Below are 20763 nucleotides of genomic sequence, written 5' to 3'. Positions count from 1 at the left end.
ATGTGATCACGGACATGATGAGGAGTCTCGAAATGGTCGAGACATAAAGATTGATATATTGGAAGCCTATGTTTGGATATCGAAAGTGTTTCGAGTGAAATCGGGATTTTATCGGAGTACCGGGAGGTTACCGGAACCCCCCGGGAGGTATATGGGCCTTAGTGGGCCTTAGTGGAAGAGAGGAGAGGTGGCCATAGATGGGCCGCGCGCTCCTCCCCCCCTTGGTCCGAATAGGACAAGGAGAGGGGGCCGGCCCCCCTTCCCCCCCTCTCTCTCCTCTTTCCCCCCCTCCGCGAATCCTATTCCAACTAGGAAAGGGGGGAGTCCTACTCCCGGAGGGAGTAGGACTCCTCCTGGCGCGCCTCCTCTTGGCTGGCCAGCCCCCCCCTTTGAGCCTTTATATACGGAGGCAAGGGGCACCTCTTGAGACAAGTTGATCCACGTGATCATATTCTTAGCAGTGTGCGGTGCCCCCTTCCACCATAGTCCTCGATAATATTGTAGCGGTGCTTAGGCGAAGCCCTGCGACGGTAGAACATCAAGATCGTCACCACGCCGTCGTGCTGACGGAACTCTTCCCCGACACTTTGCTGGATCGGAGTCCGGGGATCGTCATCGAGCTGAACGTGTGCTAGAACTCGGAGGTGCCGTAGTTTCGGTGCTTGATCGGTCGGGCCGTGGAGACGTACGACTACATCAACCAAGTTAACGCTTCCGTTGTCGATCTACAAGGGTACGTAGATCACACTCTCCCCCTCTCGTTGCTATGCATCACCATGATCTTGCGTGTGCGTAGGAATTTTTTTGAAATTACTATGAAACCCTACAATACCCCTGAAATATGTGTTTAAATACATTTTCCTTTTCATTGTTCTGTTTAACCTGATGATCACATTTTCCTTTCCATTAGTTTGTTTGACCTTTCTTGTGATCTATATAATCTAAGCAGTGATAATTCACTGCTTATGTAAACACCTCGGTGTACAACTCTGTCAGTGAGACCTTGTTTCTACTGTTGATGACATTTCGGTAACCGCTGATGGACGAGAACTTTGCCTATTGGCCCGCCTCGTTCAACGAGCAGGAAAATGGTTCCCTTCATCCCTCGCCCTTGGTACCAACGTTGTTGCCAACATAACTGACATGCTATCCTCTAACATGCCTTGTTATCATGACCGTCCAAGATTTCAGCGGCCTTCCTACTTTTAACCCACATGGTGGGCACATAACCCATAGTTCCACAGGATCGAAACCTGACCTTCTTGTACACCCCCTGTTCCCAAGGTTTTGCCCCGTGCGTGGCCACGTAGGTAATTCATGAGCCACCTTCCGAGGGATCATCAATTCTGGTATCAAACACAATACTTATCCCCATTGCTTTGAACCCCTTTCACACCCTGTTTCAGGCATCAAGCGATTGCTTACCCGCTCAAAACTTCCCATGATACCTCCTTACTTTGCTCTCGATATTGTCTTAAGTTTCAATTCGAGAGTTACTTTCCGCCACCTTCCCTGATGTTATCAACCAAATAGTCAACCTTACAGAGGTCCATTCTTCCGGTATACCCCCTTATTCTTTCGTAAGTACAACAGAGATCCCGAAGTAAGGATGCCTACTTCATCATGATGACCTGGAGTAGAGAAATAAAGACATCAACGTAATGGATCGACCTCTTTGAGAAAAGAAACCAAGACTGAGAAGACTCGATAGAATTTCGTAACCACATCTTTCCCCTTACTCTACCTCTTAAATCTCGGGACGAGATTTCCTGTAGTGCAGGAGATTTGTAACACCCCGGGTTTCATGCTACAGTAAACTCCTATTAATGGTGCCACGTCATCATAATTGAATTTTGCTAATCATCACTTTGTCCCAAACGGACCTAAAATTCAAATTTAAAAGACAAGTCAAAATTATTTCTCCTCACGCTATAAAACTAAAATGTTCGAATAGTTCTATACAATTTTCCTGATCAATGTAATGTTGAAATCAACTTGGTTTGACTCACAAATAAATTCCTAGGAAATTAATAAGTGGTCCAAAAGCATTTAAATTGGCCTTTTCAAAATAAGCAAATATTTTTAATTTTCTAAATAATGTGAAACATTGTGTGTGGTCTCAAAATATTGCAATACTAATTATGTGTCTATCTACACTTTTTACAAAACTCTTTTGCTAACAAATTAATATGCAAAATAAAGTTATAAAAAAATAGAAAACAAAAAAAGGAGAGTGGTGCTACCGGGCACTTTGGCCCAGCTAGCTACAGAAAAGGCCTAGCCCACACCCCCACTTGCCTCCTACCTCCGGTACAGTAACAGGGGGGAGCCGTGGCGGCCATATCCCATGGCGCCCGGTCTCGTGGCGGCCATCCCCCATCCCCCGCGGGCCCCGGTCGGATAAGAGCATCGCCAGGACCCCCTCTCGACCACTCTGCTAACCCTAGTGCCCCATTCCCCTCGCTCGCCCATTCCCCTCTCAGATTCTCTCGCGCCCGAGACACAACCGCGACCACCTCGTCGATCCCGCGACCGTCGACCTCCCCTCGTCGAGCCAAGGCGTCCAGGAGCTGCGCCACCTTCCCCTGCTTCAACTACGAGCATCGGCCCGAGCTAGGAGGCCGCGTACACTCGCCATCGACGTCGTCTTCGCCCACGGCCGCTGCATCTCGCCATCGGATTCGTCGTGTCCCAGCCACCCCCTACTTCCTAAGCTCGTCCACGAGCATCACGGTGAGGCCCTCGTCCGATTCCCCTGCTTTTCCCCCTCGAGCCGCCGCCATAGCCATCACCTTGAGTTTGCCTTGGTTCGCACTGAAGCCATGGCCGCGCTCATCGCGAGTTCCTGCCACCCCGACCGTGCCTCACCACGCGGCCAAGCCGCGCCTGCCATGCGCGCCGCTCCCTGGCCGCGCCCAGGCGCACCGCCGCAGCCGCTCGCGGCCCTGCTGTTGCTCCGCCGCTCCTTGTACTGCTGCTGACGTCGCGTACATGCTGCTCCTGCCGCCTGCTCCTACCCATGGCCACGCCCGCTTGCTCATCGCGCGCGGATGTCTGCCCAGGCCGTGTCCCATGCCCTACTAGCTACTGCGCTGCTCCGCGTGTTGTTGTCCCGTTGCTGAGCTGCTCTAAACGCTGCTCCTGTGCCGTAACCGCACCCTACCGAGCTCGGGCCGTCGCCGAGGTCGCTGTCGTGCCCGCGCGCCCCTAGTCACGTCCGGCCACGGGCGCCGCTTCCTGGCCGTGCCTTTGCTGCTGCACTTCCACTGCTGCTAGCCGCTGGCGTCCCCGCCCGTTGCCGCTGCTACTGCATCCTGCCGCTGCTACGCTGCGACAGTAACTGAATGTTACTGTAGCAGTAGCTAGCTTTGCTACGATTACACTGACTACTCCTCTGTATGGCAGCAAAACAACAACAAAACGACTTCTAATGTGGGTAAAGATAATACGCGTAGAAAGTGCACTTGACAAACTCCGTTCTATCCCATTGGTCCAAATTCAAAATATGTAAGGACTAATTTCTATGAAAATCACAAAATGCTAAGTTCTGTTAAGTGAAGAACTAAAAAAGACCTTTATTTTTATAGCTACTTTAGAGCTGTTGATGATCAAGCTAATGAACTATAATATGGATAAAAGTGATACTAACATGTAGACCGTAGAAAAATGCTCATAATTGATGTAAGGCACGAGATCATGGGATATACAGATCAACAGCTATAGCCTCAGAAAAACAGCTAAGTGATGTTTTAAAAAACTGATGCAATCCTCAGACTTAGGCAATTTTCAGGAATTCCAGAATATGTCTAAAACCTTTTAAAACCGCGTCAGAATATGTCTAAAACCTTTTAAAACTGATGCAATCCTCAGACTTAGGTAAACGGACCGCGTATTCGGGTTCGTCTCGTTTCTCTGAGCAACTTCCATGTAGAAAACATTTTTCATCCGAGTTACGGTTTAAAAGTAGTAGTGTCATCCGCGTATACGGGGCGACGGGGTCACATCAATCGTGAGTCTCTGCTCGTTACTGCGTGCTCCTAATCCACTATGATTTGGATATTTGATCCGAGGGGCCTCTGGCCTGATAGCACTAACCATCACGTGGGCATAGTATGGGCGTTCTGCATCGTATACAGCAGCCGAAGCTTAATAGACGTCGGCGACTGAGCGGCGCACGCCGGGTTGAACTGGTAAGCACCTGCCTTTTTAAGAGGGTAGCTAGGTCTGCTCACCGGCCGCCCACGCAATGTGCAGGAGTTCCCGGGGCGATGACCCAAGACCCCTGGGGGCATAGGTTTAGTCCGGCGTGTTGACCTCTCTATTAAGCCTAGGTCGGGTTGCGGCGTATTGTTTGGCCGAGGCCGGGCATGACCCAGTAAAGTGTGTCTGGCCGGAGTTAAGCAAGCGTGGTGGGTAAGTTGGTGCACCCCTACAGGAAAGAAAACATCTATCGATAGCCTGTCCTACGGTAACGGACACTCAGAGTTGTATCCCGATCGATACAACTAGAACTGGATACTTGAGGTGATAACTGGATAGTACGACGCTGGGATTGCTTTCTCGCAGGGAGTCGAGGAAGAATCTCTGGGCGAGGTTGATGACACTACTACTTTACTTTATGCTACTCTTATCTCTTCTAATGCTGCAAGATGCTTGGAGCTGCTTGAAGATGTTGAAGATGCTAGTCTTCAATAGGCTAGGCTTTCCCCTTCTCTTCTGGCATTCTGTAGTCTAGTCCATAGACACAACCCTTTTCATTGACACCGATGCATATGTAGTGTAGATCCTTGCTTACGAGTACTTTGGATGAGTACTCACGGTTGGTTTTCTCCCTCATTTTCCCCTTTTCCATTCTTCTCGGATGACGCAACCAGATGACGAAGTCCAGGAGCCAGATGTCACCACCGACAATTACTACTACACCAGGGGTGCCTACTACTACGTGGAGGCCGCCGACAACCAGGAGTAGTTAGGAGGCTCCCAGGCAGGAGGCCTTACCTTTTCGATCGGTGTTGCTTTTGTGCTAGCCTTCTTAAGGCAAACTTGTCTAACATAGGTCTGTATTCAGATATTGTTGCTTTCGCTGACTCTTGTGTATTCGAGCTTATGTATTCGATCCCTCGAGGCCCATGGCTTGTAATATAAAGCTTGTATTATTTATTTTGTGTCTAGAGTTGTGTTGTGATATCTTCTCATGAGTCCTTGATCTTAATCGTACATATTTGCGTGTATGATTAGTGTACGATTGAATCGAGGGCGTCATACACGTGGCTTGCGGTGGCGGCAGTTGTGTGTGGCATCAACTACAACCTCCTCTCCAGTGTGTCCATTTCCTACCCCTAGCTCTCTCTCCGTCCCTCTCTTGTGTGGCTGTAGTACCTCGCTCTATTTCATGGTCATGGGTAATTAGCAAGAATTTAGTCTAGTTTTGGGCCAACCCAATAGTATTTTCAAAAATTCCTAATAAATCCTAGCGGCCCACTTAGTCCATTCGTGCAAGGAAAGAGGTGGGACTAAAGTTTAGTCCCAAATTTCTAGTTTGGTAGGAGTTGGACCTCCTTATAAGGGAGGTTGTTTTCCCACATGTATAAGCATGAGAACAAGAGACACATACACGCGTGCTCCTCCTCTGCGGTACCGCGCCATGGGTTGCGGGAATGAGCCGAGCCGTTGTCTAAATTTTTTCCACGCATGACTGGCATATGAAAGGTCACACGGGAGCTAAAAAGTTTTGCTATAGTGGAGTTGAATACGATCGCTGCACCCTTCGGTTGCCGGCTGTTCGTTTCATCTCCCTCTTTTTCTTCGCCTCCTATCGCTGCCTGTTCACTTCCTTCTCCTGTACCTATAAAAAAGAGGTCGCTCCTATCCAGAGAGACACACCAGAACATCATCTTTCTCTCGCCACCGAGTTCCTGAGCACTGAGCTACTGCTATGATATTCCTCATCCCGGCTTGCGGCGTGCACCGCAGGTCGGGACAGTAGGCCTCCAAAACCCCACCTCTTTGAGTCTTGTACGGGAGAAGGATGATAAGCATGGCCGTCTCCAGAAATTGGGGGCCCCGGGCGAAAACAAAAATGTGGCCTAAAATTTCAAACAATTTTCACATAGCAGAAGAACTAATATGCATAAAGGTTACACTCAGTTTATTATATAATTTCAAGTATGTTATATTTGTACGTTGTTTAGGCATATATCAAATACTAATGTTAAAAAGGTAAAGGGATAGCAAAGCAATAAGCTAGCCGCATGTTCCACCAAAAAGGAGCATTCGTCTAGTATTTTAGGTTGGGAGTCTCTAACCAAAAATCTACCAAGGGCACCTATTAGAGATCGATCCTCGACTTTCGATCTTTATTTCTTCCTAATTCTAGTAGACATGATGAAGATTCAGAAACAAAATCTAACAAATTATAAGTGATCTTTGATCAAACGAAATTTAATTAGTTTCAAATAGTAACGATTGCTACATGACAAGATCATTCAAATACAAAAAAAATAAATTGAAAAAGAACCTTGCTCTTGTGAAGATTAAAACACAGTCCGTAGTCTGGCGTCGATGTATTCCTCAATCTTGATCAAAGCAACGAATGGAACCACGGTCCACAACTATTGCGTCTTCACAGTAGCAAGATGATCAGTCAATCGGATCGGATGGGAGGCAACTGCGTGGGCATCGGCAAGACTGCTAGGGCCTGGTGTAAGGCGAGGGTTTGGTGCTTCCTCAATCACCGATTGCACTCGCGACGCTACTGGAGGAGGAAGCCGATGCCGACGCCCAGGACGAAGAGAATCTCATGGTCCTCGCCGCTCTGGCCAGCCTGTTCGCGAGCAATGCAAAGCCGTGGTGAGGTGGCTCGGTGCCGGGCCGACTGAAGGCAAAACAGAGGCATCGACTGGAAGGCTATTGCTTGCTCTACTCCGACTACTTCGCCGACGCTCCACTACATGACGACAACGTATTTCGACGCCATTATCGGATGAGCCGAAAGCTCTTCCTTAGGATTGTGAATTCCATCCGTGAGTTCGACAACTACTTCAAGTGCAATAAGGATTGCACCGGCACACTTGGATTCACCTCACTCCAGAAGTGCACGACAGCTATGAGGATGCTTGCATACGAAGCTCCCGGTGATTCACTGGAAGACTATGGACGCATGGCCGAGTCCATGACCATTGCGTGTTTGTACAAGTTCTGCATGGCAGTGGTGGCAGTGTTTGGACCGCAATACTTGTGATCACCCAATGAAGACACTGCTCGAATCCTAGCACAAAATGCAGCAAGAGGATTTTCTGGGATGTTTGGAAGCATCGACTGCATGCATTGGAAATGGAAAAACTGTCCATTTGCTTGACAGTGGATGTACAAAGGTGCCAAAGGCGGTTGTAGTGTGGTACTTGAGGGCTGAGGCAGTGGCCAGACACGACCTCTGGATTTGGCACTCCTTCTTTGGTATGCCAGGAACTCACACTGACATCAACGTACTAAAGTGCTCCCCTGTCTTTGCCAAGCTTGTTGAAGGCCATTCTCCTTCGGTGAACTTCGAGGTCAATGGACGGCACTACAACAAGGGATACTACCAGCAGATGTCATCTATCCGAGATGGTCCACATTTGTGAAGAGTATCTCAAAACCTATGCCAGGAGGCAAGAACTCCCACTTTGCCAAGTGTCAGGAGGCTTGCAGGAAGGATGTTGAGCGGACATTTGGTGTGCTCCAATCTCGATTTGCTGTTGTCCGGTACCCTGCTCAGACCTGGTTGAAAGATCAAATATGGGAGGTCATGACTTGATGTGTCATCTTGCACAACATGATCATTGAGAGCGAGCAGGAAGAACCAATGTTTGACACTGAACCATATTACCAGGGCCAGTCCTGAGATTTTGGGGGCCCGGGGTGAAACTAAAACTCGGAGCCCTTAATATAAACATCATAATAACAACATGAATATACATATACATGAAATATTATCAGTAACACTTAAATGCATCTAAAAATCAGTATGCACATCAAATGATTTTTATATATATTACCTTAAAAGTTTCTTATAGCATTCCTTGATGCAAAGTCACTTATGATGGGGTTGATGTCAATGTCATCCAATAATTTCTTCTCGATGAATAATGTAGCCAAACCATTTAACCTCTCTAGAGTCATTGTTGGCCTCAACAAATTCATCAATAATTTCAACTTCAAAAAGCTTCTTTGGGGCCCATGCATTCCATCTTCTGAATAAATTAGTCATTATCTATCATGTTCCTCTCCATTGCTTAATTTCCTATGATAATGAGCACATGAAACATGTCTTCTTACATCGTCTACACGGTATTCCATTTCTCCCTCTCTCACATGCCTTTCTCAACTAACATATATCTTGCTTTAATATCAAGATTATCCCAATTTCTTGGATCATAAATATCAGGAGTATAAACTAGTTGTTCAGCAACACTAGCATGGTGTGTTTGTCAATGTGATGAATTACCTACATTCTTGGAGCCACTTACATTGTTGTCGCCATTGCTTTCTTTATTTTCCTTCTAGGCGACATGATTAACAGTTTAACACACAATGCTGTAAAAGGAAATGGTTGCATCAGTTGTTAAATGGTGTTGACTGTGCATCAAGGAACGACAATACAATTGTGATATACCTGATGGTCGACTATATGATGATGATGAGTGTTAGTGCATATGCCTATACAACAACTGGAGGCTAGAGCCGGAGAGCAATTCAATTGGAGCCACCTCAAATTGTAATCAGCAGAGCCAACGAACTATATTAAGAAGGAATTGTAATCAGCAGGAGCCAGGGCGCGGCAGTATGGCGGCGGCGGCTAGGGCTGGGACTGGTAATTGCTGCAAGATGGAAATCATGGAACAAGAAGGGATTATGATCGATCATTTTTTTTACGTGAAGGGATCACTGCCGAGTCGATCGCTGGGCTCTTAGCCTCCTACTGCTTGTGCGTGCGTGCTTGCCAACAAGAAAGCCCAACGCCTCAGCCCTTTTGAATTTTTTCTAACATAGGCCGTAACCTGCCTACGTACCCTGGGTGGGGGCTCCTTGATTTTGGGGGCCCGGGGCGGCCGCCCCCTGCCCCCCCTCAGGGCTAGCCCTGCATATTACAAGCAGGGTCATCTTGCCCAAGTTGATCACAAGCTACTGACAATCTGGACTGCCTTTCTCAATATGCGTCAGGAGATTCGAGACCCACATGTGCATCAACAACTGCAGCAGGATCTGGTGGAGCACCTATGGAGGCTCAAGCGTAACGCCTAGCTCGACGTATGATGAAATATGAGTCTTCATTTGTTGAACTATATAATTTGTATTGATTTGTTGAACTATTTGATTTGTATTAATTTTTTGTGATGAATTATGTGATAAAAATAGCCTATATTAAATTTGTATCGAAGCATGCTGAAATTGTTTAATTTGCACCGATAATGGGCCAATTTACACCGAAAGTAGACTAAAAATTGGCCAGTTTGCATCAAAAGCGGGCCGAAATCGGCGCTGGACGACCTGGGGCGGCGGCTAAAAACCCGACCGCCCCCATGCCGGTTTTTCCGCCGATTGGCCCCAGACGACGCTATTTCAAGCCCTGGAGGGTGGAACAGCCGGAGATGCTCTAACCCACCAACTGCCTAGAACGCCATGGCGCAAGCGCAAGCCGGCGTTGGCGGACGACGTAGGCAGGGATCACGGACGAGTCCCCGTGCATAGCTGAGTCTTCGCGCGGCACGCCATCACATGAGTATGCACACATATGCACCCGTGCATGGTTTTCTGCCCTATGTTGTTCACGTGGGTTTTCTCCATGGTTTGCTCACTAATGCAACGCAAAGGACAGACGTAAGAACCTCCATGGCTAGCTTTCAGGAAAAGCGCCAACAAAGAAAAAAGGTGACGGGCAGCAGCCAGAGGAGTTGCATCCGGTTTCCCGTCGAAGAAGACATATGCGTCGAGTCGAACTTGATTTGCTCCGCACTCAAGCTCGACTCGAGCGCCGGGGGGGGGGGGCATATGTTTGACGGTAATTTGTGTTGTATATGTTCAAATTAAAAAAACACAAGAGGCCATCCATGCACGTACATAGGGCTTGCATGGCCCATGCATTGTTCAAGCTGGCAATGCATGCATGGCACAAGCCGTGTACTATGCATGTATCCGGACTTGGTGCAGCTAGCTAACACTATAAAAAATACACTTCCGTGATGATACGTGTTTGTCACAACAGGTCATGTTTTCTGTCATGCATGTACATCCATGACAATTTTATGACAGAATTAAGATAGTCATAGAAGTGTTCCATGACATTACCAAAATTATCATCACATTACCAAAATTATCGTCATGGAAGTGAAGTGTTCCATGACATTACCAAAATTATCATCACGGAAGTGTCCACTTCCATGACGATAAATCGCGCATCATAGAAGTGCTTTTGTCAAGGGTGACCGACACGTGACATCCTCCATAGCGGAACGCCGTTAAGCTATCAGGTCCAGTTTTGGATCCGATAACCCGCTAAAAGCCACGACCAATGGGGATTTTCCACGTGTAAAATACTCATTGGCCGAAGGAAACACGTGTTTGCTCACCGCTGGGACAGATGTCATCCACTCATTGGACATGAGGCGCCCTATGATACGTCGACACGTGGCACGACCCAACAGAGGCCCATTCCGGTGAAAAGGCCGGCCCAACTAAAGGCCCACCATGTTTTTTCAGGCACTAGTGGGCTGGTCTGTTAACAGCCTGCCATGTTTTGGGCCAAATTGAGGCCCATACCAGATCAGGCCTATTCACAGCCTGTCGTGTTTTGGGCCAAATTATAGCCCATATCGAATCAGGCCCGTTAACAGGCCACTGTTCTTTTGGGCCCATTCTAAAATAGGTATGTATTTCAGCCTGTTAAATGCCCGTTTACCAGTTCGGCCCGATAATAGTTTTGGCCTGTTAGCGGCCTGTGGTGCATCTGGGACGTTGCTGGCCCGGTTTAACTTTAGGCCATTTAACGGCCCATGCAGACACTGGGCCATTTCTTGTCCGAGTAACTTTAGGCCTCTTAATGGCTCGTAGTCTTGGTGGATAAATTTCAGCCCAACTGGCCTACCGGCCTGTTAATGGCCCGTGTAACAGTTGGGCCTAATTATAACCCACATTGAATACGGTCTGCTTACAACCCATCTGATAATGGCCCATGACACTTTTAGGCCTATGGCCCGCGTAGATACCGGCCTGCTTCAAGCCCATAATTTTATTGGGCCAAACGGGCCCAAGATATATTTTGGCCTGTTAACTGCTCATCCTATTTGGGCCAAACATGGGTCTTAGGCAGTTTCGACCTGTATTGGCCTATGAATTTTTCGGCTCAACACTAGCCCAATGTAGGTTTTAGCCTGTTAAAGGCCCATCGTATTCTCTGGCCCAGCTGGCTAGAACTTTACTCGGCCTGTTAAAGGCGGGAAACAACCATAAGGTTTAGACTTGCTAATGGCCCAAGATGATTATAGGCCCACGTTTTGGCCCATATGAGTAATGGGCCGCCCTGAAGACCGACAACACTGAGATCCACTGAACCTTCCAGCCTAAATTACAACATACCGACCAAGAATAAACCTAGACTATACAACAAACAAATTACAGCATAATACATCCCCTCAGCATCAAAGTTCGTCGCCAGTGATAATAAAGGGCAACCAGACAGCAGATTACATAAACTGGGCAGGTTGCCACCAGTGGAAGTTAACAGGCGGACAAAATAATAGAAAAAACCGACAACACTTCAACATAGTTCAAGAAAGGTTAGCCCGGCCAAGTAGCTGCAGCGCAAGCAGCTTAGCAACCTGATGAGACTGCGCTTCTTTGGCGCTCATATCCACCAACTTAAGTTGCATAGCATCAATAAACGTCATATACTTACGGTTAATCTTGCACAGAGATTGGAGTTCCAGTTGTATTTGAGCGGAAGCATGTATTTCTGCTTGAATTTCAGACTGAAGAAGTCAAACAGATTCAGGCGGCGACTTCATCGAGCTTGTGTCACTGAGTAAGTTTGACGCTACATCAAGATGTGACTTCATGGTTGTATCCCTACCCTCAATATGTTTTGCCTTCTCCTCTAGAATATGTGTTAGAGGGACAAACAATGGGTTCGTGTCACTATCATTGTGGCAGTTCTTCCTAGCAGCAGTGTTGTCATCCTGAAAGAGAAACAAGTAGGTAGATAACAGGTTTGGCACATATAAGCATCAGCATTGTCAATTCATCTCATTTCTTTGTCAGAAATAAAGAGACACGGTTTAAAATAGGCATTGTTCATAGTTAAGACGACAGGAAATGGCATTGTGCAGGAGCACCCAGCTTCACCAGACCACTGGATTACAGATCAAGAACACAAGCATAGATGTAGTTCTAAACAACATATAAGTATGAATGGTGAGTGTACTACCAATTTATACCATTTTAGATTGGTAAATAAAGAGACACGGTTTAAATAACATTAATATAATATGGCATTGTTCATAGTTGAGACATAGCAGGATATGACATTGTGCTGTTGTTTGTAGTCTCACCACACCACTGGATTACAAATCAAGAACACAAGCATACACTTAGTGCTAAAGAAAATAACTTGCTATGTTTAGTTTAATTTACATGGTACGAATAAGGAACTAGATTATAAAACTAAAGACTGAAATTGAGAACGACAAACTTATGTTTATGTACTTCTACTTTATAAACTTTGAACAAGCAATTTGATGCAGACGACAAAAATAAACAACATTTGCACTCATAGCTATCCAAATATAAACAACAAAGTTTGAAGGCTCGAGGAGAACAAACTTACATTAGTAGTGAAGACATGCTCTATAAAGGCCTTGTCCATATTGATAGGGGGGCAATTCAAGAAGTTTACCTCACACTCTTCTTCAAGAGTATTGCCTTTATTCTACATTTTGTTAAGAGTAAATATAGATGTGAAAAATAGGAACAAATGGCGATTATTTAACTTAAGATGCAGAGTACAAATGTAAATACAACATACATGCAGAAGGCACTGACAAGAGAAATGCGGAGCTAAACTTCTTCAGTAACATTGGTTTTATCCAATATTTTGGCAAGAGTAAATGTAGATCCGATGTGTAGAAAAATGGAGGACAAGGGAAAATAAGCTGCAAAGTATACATGAAGAACTAGCTGACAAATATAAGGACAATAGATACTTACAAGAACAATGCAGAACTAAATTTCTTCATAGGCAGTGGGTTTATTCTACATTAATTTGAGCATTAATATAGATATGATAATTTGGAGCGAACAGTGGATAAGCAAGCTATAATGCACAATGATGTCACATAATCCACCAGGTATGAATGTAAGGACAACGATAGGACAATATGTACTCACAAGAGCAAAGCAACGACCAGCATAGTTGCGATATCCTAGGTTTTGCGGCGCTGGTTCTATCACCAATATACGTCAGGTGCTATGTGATTTCTCCGGTACCACCACCTTTTTCAAGGACTTTGCTTGTATTCTTTCAGGTTCTGCAATCACCCTCTTCCTTTTGGATGTCTGAAACACAAGAACAACATTTTAATGGAAAAACATGGTATGACGACAAATGGAATAGGTGTTGATAATGGATGGGCATGGCATCTTCACATATATCATGAGTAAACTAAGTAGATGGTGGTGCAATGAAGGAAAAGAAATGCAAGACACCTTATGCAAGATATGTGCAACCAATAAAACCTTGCCAAATTAGAACAGACACCTTATTGGGTGAACAGGATAGGCCATCTGCCTTTGACTCCTTGAGCTCAGAATAGTCATTAGGATCATATTCTGAATACGAATCTATAGGCCGGGAGCATGTGGGTTTCATTGCATCCACAATGGACCTCAGTCCCTTGATGCCAAGTTTGTTACCCATTGAAATGTTCCGCAATATTCTTCTGATGTGCGCATTCTTATATTCATTGTGATTATGTACAATATCTGTAAAGCATGAAAACACAAATAGTAGTGAGATTGTCTTTGTAATGCAGAGGATATTGTAATATAATAGAGGCTCCCTGTAAACCCTTGTGTGCTATCACTGGATTCTGATGAGAGAGCCCATGTGTGCTGTAATATGGTGAGTAGATTAATATAATCTGGCACAACTACACAAAAAATAGGCTCCCTGTTGGCGGCCCCAGATGTAAGGATAGTTGGCAGATGATAAGTTCATAATATACCATATAGAAAGTTTATTGCCAAACCATGATAACGAGAGCGCAGAGCCTGTAGGCAGATCATAGTGTAGATAATAGGGGTACACCATAACCACCATAAATAAATCGGGAAAGCAGAACTAGCTGGAAAACATAGGGTTTTGCCGCTACTAATATGCAGCCTATCGATCACCTACATGCCAACTCTATTCATCTAAAGGCGCACATATGTTACTATCAGTTTACTCTATCAAAGACCGCGCGGCTCCCACCATTTCCGGGGTATTATGGCAGACCAACTCGAAGTGCGAAATCATTTAGCAGAACTGGCCCAACAGAGGTGTCAATTGCAGATGTCCCTACTCCTCTTCCTGTCAAAGAACATACTATGCTTCCCATACAGAACACCGCACGGGCCGCCGGCCGAACCACCGGCCCCCACCACCTGTATTCCTCCGCCACCCCCACCCCCGCCCCCACCCGCTTGAGTTTTCTTCGTTCAGCGAGGTCCCACCACCGCCCCCACAACCACCGTCCCCACCCGAGTCCCTTCTTTCGCACCCGAGCCCCTTCCTTCGCACCGGCGAACTCCGACGAGCTCTCAAAATTCGACCGACCCAATTTTGAAATTTAGTCTACTATCATTTAACTAGTGTGGAATATAAAATGGGAAAACCATAAGCATTGCGAGTATAGTGTTGACCGTGCCATGGCGGATCTGAAGGTGCAAACCGGACAAAGGCAACTTCGCAACCAATGTTTGCTTTCAACTAACAAGTAAGTGATGGACAATAAATCAGAGTAAAGCAGTGGCGACCTATTTTCTTGCTCCGATAAATAAGTTGAGTAGATATGAAAGAGTACCGCCTCTGGTGCGGCACTGTGTATGCATCTGTTGAGAATTTCACGGTGCTGTGGTAGCGATGGCTGTCGGCGGCGTGCAAGCAGATCTAGGAGGGTAGACGGTGGCGGTGGGGCGCGGTGGATGAGACGGTCGTGGGAGTGGCACCGGCAAGGTGGAAGACGACGGGGATAAAGCGAGAGGATGGGATGCAAGGATCCCGGTCCGAAGCCGTGGATGAGAGAGGTCAATCTCTTGTAGTGGCCGATGGCGTGGGGGTATCAGCTCCGGCATGGTGGAGGAGGACGACGGTGGATGGGGTGGCGGACGGAGGAGGCTAGGGTGGAGAGGGTGTTTTGGCGCCCACGGAGTACGAATGGGGAAATGGAGGGAGAGAGGAAGGGGGGAACCCTGTCTTCAGGGCGCGCTTGTCTCAAATGCGAGGAAATTTACAAACTTAGCCCCCGTTTAAAATTTCCTACATCACAACAATATTAGTCGATTGGGGATAGGACGGTAATCTCGCATATACCGAATATTTGCCAACGAGAGTTTGTTTTTGGCGCCCACCGTGTATGAATCAGGGAGGGAGTCGATTTCGACCGAGGAGACACTGTGTTTTGGCGCCCACCGTGTATGAATCCGGGTGAGAGGTGGTTATGTCACGTTTGAGTGAAATTACAAACCTACCCCTATCGAAACCTATAGAAATCGAGCCGATAGGCTTTTTTGCGTGGCAGGGATAGACAGTAATTTCCATCTCACAGATTTTGGTTTGGGCGGTTACTGCGACTTTCCCCATTTCGTTCAAATTTTTGCATACCAAGAGTGCATGTTTACCGTGCCAACTCAATTCGAATCCAGTTTGTATTCTTTTTTTGTTCAGGCATGATCCATTTTCAATTGGAATAAAATTCTATATACATCATTTTTATATATATACTTTCAAAAGCACAACACCCTTTATACATAAATATGCTTTACAAATGGCATGATCTCAGATTCATAAGGCTATATCCATCTTAATTTGGATTTTCAAATATTTGAAACCACTTTATGTTTAAATCCAATGTATGCATTCCTCACTAACTGTCTTCAATTAATGTGTGTTTCATGCGGGTTTTTATTATTTTTACTTCTCAAACATGTATAATGTGTTTCACACACACAACATATAGTGTAATCCCATTTAGACATTAATTGCATATAAACATGCATTGTCTCTAATTAAAGAATCTATGGATCACTAATATTGATAAACTATATAACATTACACGTGTCCCCAAATTCAAATGAATATGCATGTTTGATACACCAATTTGCGTTATGATATTATCGATGTCATGATCTCCAGTTTAAATATTTGAATCTCCTTTAATCCAGACATTCGTCTCATATAGCTATCACTCATTCTTATATAGGAGTATCTCTCTAGACCTATACGTGTTCATCGTCTCTCGAGTATCTCTCGTGCTACCTGTATGTCGACAATGATGTTTTATCTTCATAACACACTGACGGTACTCTCTCCCTCGACGTCCATCACTCTATCTCTCTCTAAGTATATCTCGCTCCCTGCTATGTGTCTCTAAATATGATTCTCCGTGTGAAATATCTTTCTCTCACACGAACACAAACTTCGTCTCCCGGGGTCTCATTTCTCTCTACTATTCCCCTCTGTACCACTCACACACACCCTCTCACACATAGATGTCTTTGGCTCCTTAGGTATGAGAAGCTACGACTCTTCCACTTAAATATCTCTTTCTCACACACAAACACAAACTCTATCTCCCAGGGTCTCATATCTCTCCACCATTCTCTTGTATGTCGCTCGCACACACCCTCTCTCCCTAGAGATATCTTGCGTTGCCTCATATGTCTCTCTAGCTATCACTCTCGTTGTAAAATATCTTTCTCTCTAGCAGACACAAAACTCCATCTCTCGGGATCTCATTTCTCTCCGATATTTGTTTGTATGTGAGTCACATGCACCCTTTCTCCATCTCTCTCACACCCACACACATAACTCAACCTTCTGATCCACTTGACTCCTATCTCTAACGCACACTAGCTAGCATATTTATCTTTCTATTTATCTGTTTCTCCATCAACCTTCTTTCTCGCCCTCACTCTTGCTTGCTATCACGCACACTATGTATGTTTCTCTCTACATGCAGTCAAGTGCCATCTTTTTATCCTTCTCTCTCTCTCTCACACACACACATAACTTCACCCTCTGAACCACCCGGCGGTCATCTACAACACTCAAACTAGCCGATGTCCCTCTAGCTAGCATTTCCATCTCCGTATCTATCTTTAGTTTCTCCGTCAACATTTCTTTCTCGCACGCACTCTTGCTTCTTATCACCCACACTATATATGTCTCTCCATACATGCATTTATAGGTTGATCTCTTTTGCACAATCGTTGTGTCTCACTCCCTCTGCTCACCATAGATGCATGCTCCAGCCCACGCCACTATCTCTTAAAGACAAAAACACATGCTCAATTGTCGGGCCTTCTTCCCTGCACTCTCACATGCATGCATATTGTCATACCGATCCGTCTCTCCCATGTTGTTGATCTTATGACTTATGTCTTCTTTTTTATCTCGATCATGCGCGCGCACACACACAGATCCACGTATACATGTATACCTCTCGCACATGCATGTTCAAGGTCTCTATGTCTCCATACGTAGTTAATTACCCTCAACCCTAACGCCACATTGAATCGTTCTCTTCTTGTGTGCAGATAACTTCCGTCTGGATGGGTAATACACACAGTCACAATTAACAATCTCCTTCTAGCTACCCCCCTCTCACTCTTCCCCTATATCCCCGAAACTAATAAGACCATCCCTTCGTTTAATTCCCGCCTACATGCACCATCAATATATAGTAGTCTTCCTCGGTGTCTCTCGAACAAACACGTTCTCTCGACGTCGACTCCTCTCACACGCACACACCTTCTCTTCCCTCTCTATGGGCCTTTTCTCTCTCGCACCCCATCATTGGTGGCCTCTGCCATACACATCACCTCTCTATGATGAAGCCACACACACTTAAATTACATCCGCCACCGAGGACCCCGGCGAGGGAGTCCTGGACTAAGGGGTCCTCGGGCGTCCAGCCTGTTAGCCATGGGCTGGACTGATGGGCTGTGAAGAACATGAAGACCGAAGACTTCACCCGTGTCCGAATATGACTCTCCTTGGCGTGGAAGGCAAGCTTGGCGACCAACTATGAAGATTCCTTTCTTTGTAACTGACCTTGTGTAACCCTAGATCCCTCCCGTGTCTATATAAACCGGAGGGCTAGGTCCGTAGATAGGCCGAATCCTCATAATCATAGCCATACTAGACTTTTAGGGTTTAGTCATTACGATCTCGTGGTAGATCAACTCTTGTAATACTCATATTCATCAAGATTAATCAAGTAGGACATAGGGTATTACCTCCATAGAGAGGGCCCGAACCTGGGTAAACATCATGTCCCCTGTATCCTGTTACCATCGACCTTAGACGCACAGTTCGGGACCCCCTACCCGAGATCCGCCGGTTTTGACACCGACATTGGTGCTTTCATTGAGAGTTCTAGTGTGCCGTCCTCAAAAGGTTTGATGGCCCCTTCAATCATCAACAATGACACTGTCCAAGGCAAGACCTTCCTCCCTGGACAGATCTTTGTATTCGGCGACTTCGCACCGCGGGCCAACTCGCTTGGCCATCTAGAGCAGATCGATAGCTACGCCCCTGGCCACCAGGTCAGATTTGGGAGCTTGAACTACGTTGCGGACATCCGTGGAGACTTGATCTTCGCGGGATTCGAAGCCGCAGCAACCACTCCTGGTCATCCCGATGGACATGGCCTAAATCTGTCATCGGACCGCATCTAGGAGACAACTCCTATAACTGCTCTGGCCTTAGAACCGGAGCAGACTACGCCATCCAAGGACGGGAAGCTCAACCCCGCCACGGAGGCCACATATTCCACGGTGTTGGATCCGCACATAGACTGAATCTCCCACGATACCAGTGCCACTGGAACTCCGGACTCGTCTCCGGTCATAAGTTTCGAACCATGTGAGCCCGCGGACGCCGAACTTGATCGTTTATCGATCTTTGAATTCAGAGCCGCAGACATCTTCCAGCACTCACCTTTGGACGATGTGCTAAACTCATTAAAGAACCTGTCCTTGGCGGGGGACTCACAGCCGAACTATGTCCGGTTCGAATTAGGGGCTGACGATGGATAATTTTTCTTCCCACCTGCCGCCCACTTCATAGCCACGATCGAGGACTTAACCGACATGCTTGATTACGACTCCGAAGACATCGACGGTATGGACGACGATGCTGATGAGGAGCAAAACCAAAACCCACCATTTACTGGATGCTAGACAACCACTTCTTCGTACGATGTGTACATGGTGGACACACCCAAAATAACCAACGACGATGACAAAGAAAATCCAGTCGAGAATAAACCTCCTGAGATACAACAAAAATGCCGGCGTCCTCGGCGCCGCTCTAAGTCACGTCGTTCAAAAGACAGCAACACCGGCACGGGAGAAGATAATACTCCGGACGGTGCCGACGATAATGAAGACCCTGTTGAAGAAACTTCTGAACAAGAAGAACGGGAAGATATGCAAGCTAGCCCCGACGAATAGGCCATAAACGAAGACTTGGAGGACAGTAATTATCTTCCGCTCTCCGAGGATGAGGTGAGCCTCGGCAACGAAGATTTTATCATACCTGAGGAACCCCTCGAGCAGGAGCCCTTTAAGCGCCGGCTAATAGCCACTGCAAGGAGCCTAAAAAAGAAGCAGCAGCAGCTTCAAGCTGACCAAGATCTGCTTAATGATAGATGGACCGATGTCCTAGCAGCCAAAGAATACGGCCTCAAGCGCCCAGCCAAAAGCTACCCGAAGCGCAAATTGCTACCTCAGTTCGATGATGAGGCGCTGGAGGCCATGCCATCATCATGCAATGAGGCTGACCGACCACCACGAGGTCGGATAAAATGGCAACTCAAGCCGAATACCAGACCGCTCCACCTCATTATAAAGGCAGAGATAAAACAGCTTGTGTTCATACATATGACCTTCGGCATGACCTGAATAATAGAGCAGGACATACCAGATCGATCTACGGATCGCGAGGACGTACCTCGACATGTGACGACAGCTATCTATTCGTCCGTGACAAGCCTAGTCATACACGGGCTGAACACCACAGACGGACTCCATCAGAGCTACATCGCGATGCGGCCCGATATAGAGGCGCCGCACACGCTCTTTGCTTCACTGACGATGTAATGGATCACGAATTCCCAGAGGGTTTAAACCCGTAAATGTCGAATCATATGATGGAACAACTGACCCCATAGTGTGGATCAAGGACTTTATTCTCCATATTCATATGGCTCGTTGAGATGACCTCCACGCCATCAAATACCTCCCTTTAAAACTCAAAGGGCCAGCTCGACACTGGCTAAACAGTCTGCCTGAAAATTCTATTGGCAGTTGGGAGGACTTGGAAGAGGCGTTCCTTGACAACTTCCAAGGTACATATGTCCGGCCACCAGATGCCGATGACTTAAGTCACATTGTCCAGCAACCTGGAGAGTCAGCCAGGAAGCTTTGGACTAGGTTCTTAGTTAAAAAGAACCAAATCGTCGACTG

The 20763-nt window shown here is 46.4% G+C and overlaps 1 long non-coding RNA gene across 1 annotated transcript; it reads left to right on the top strand.

The window, feature by feature from the left end:
- Positions 1-2339: 2339 nt before the first annotated feature.
- LOC123058806 (uncharacterized) lies at positions 2340-4959 on the top strand. The gene is made up of 2 exons (XR_006427305.1): positions 2340-2733; positions 4875-4959. It is a non-coding gene; the product is annotated as an uncharacterized lncRNA (long non-coding RNA).
- The last annotated feature ends 15804 nt before the right edge of the window (positions 4960-20763 follow it).

Source organism: Triticum aestivum, chromosome 3A (assembly GCF_018294505.1).
Source record: "Triticum aestivum cultivar Chinese Spring chromosome 3A, IWGSC CS RefSeq v2.1, whole genome shotgun sequence".
Lineage (NCBI taxonomy): Eukaryota > Viridiplantae > Streptophyta > Magnoliopsida > Poales > Poaceae > Triticum > Triticum aestivum.
This window is presented reverse-complemented; position numbering and strand designations above follow the sequence as displayed.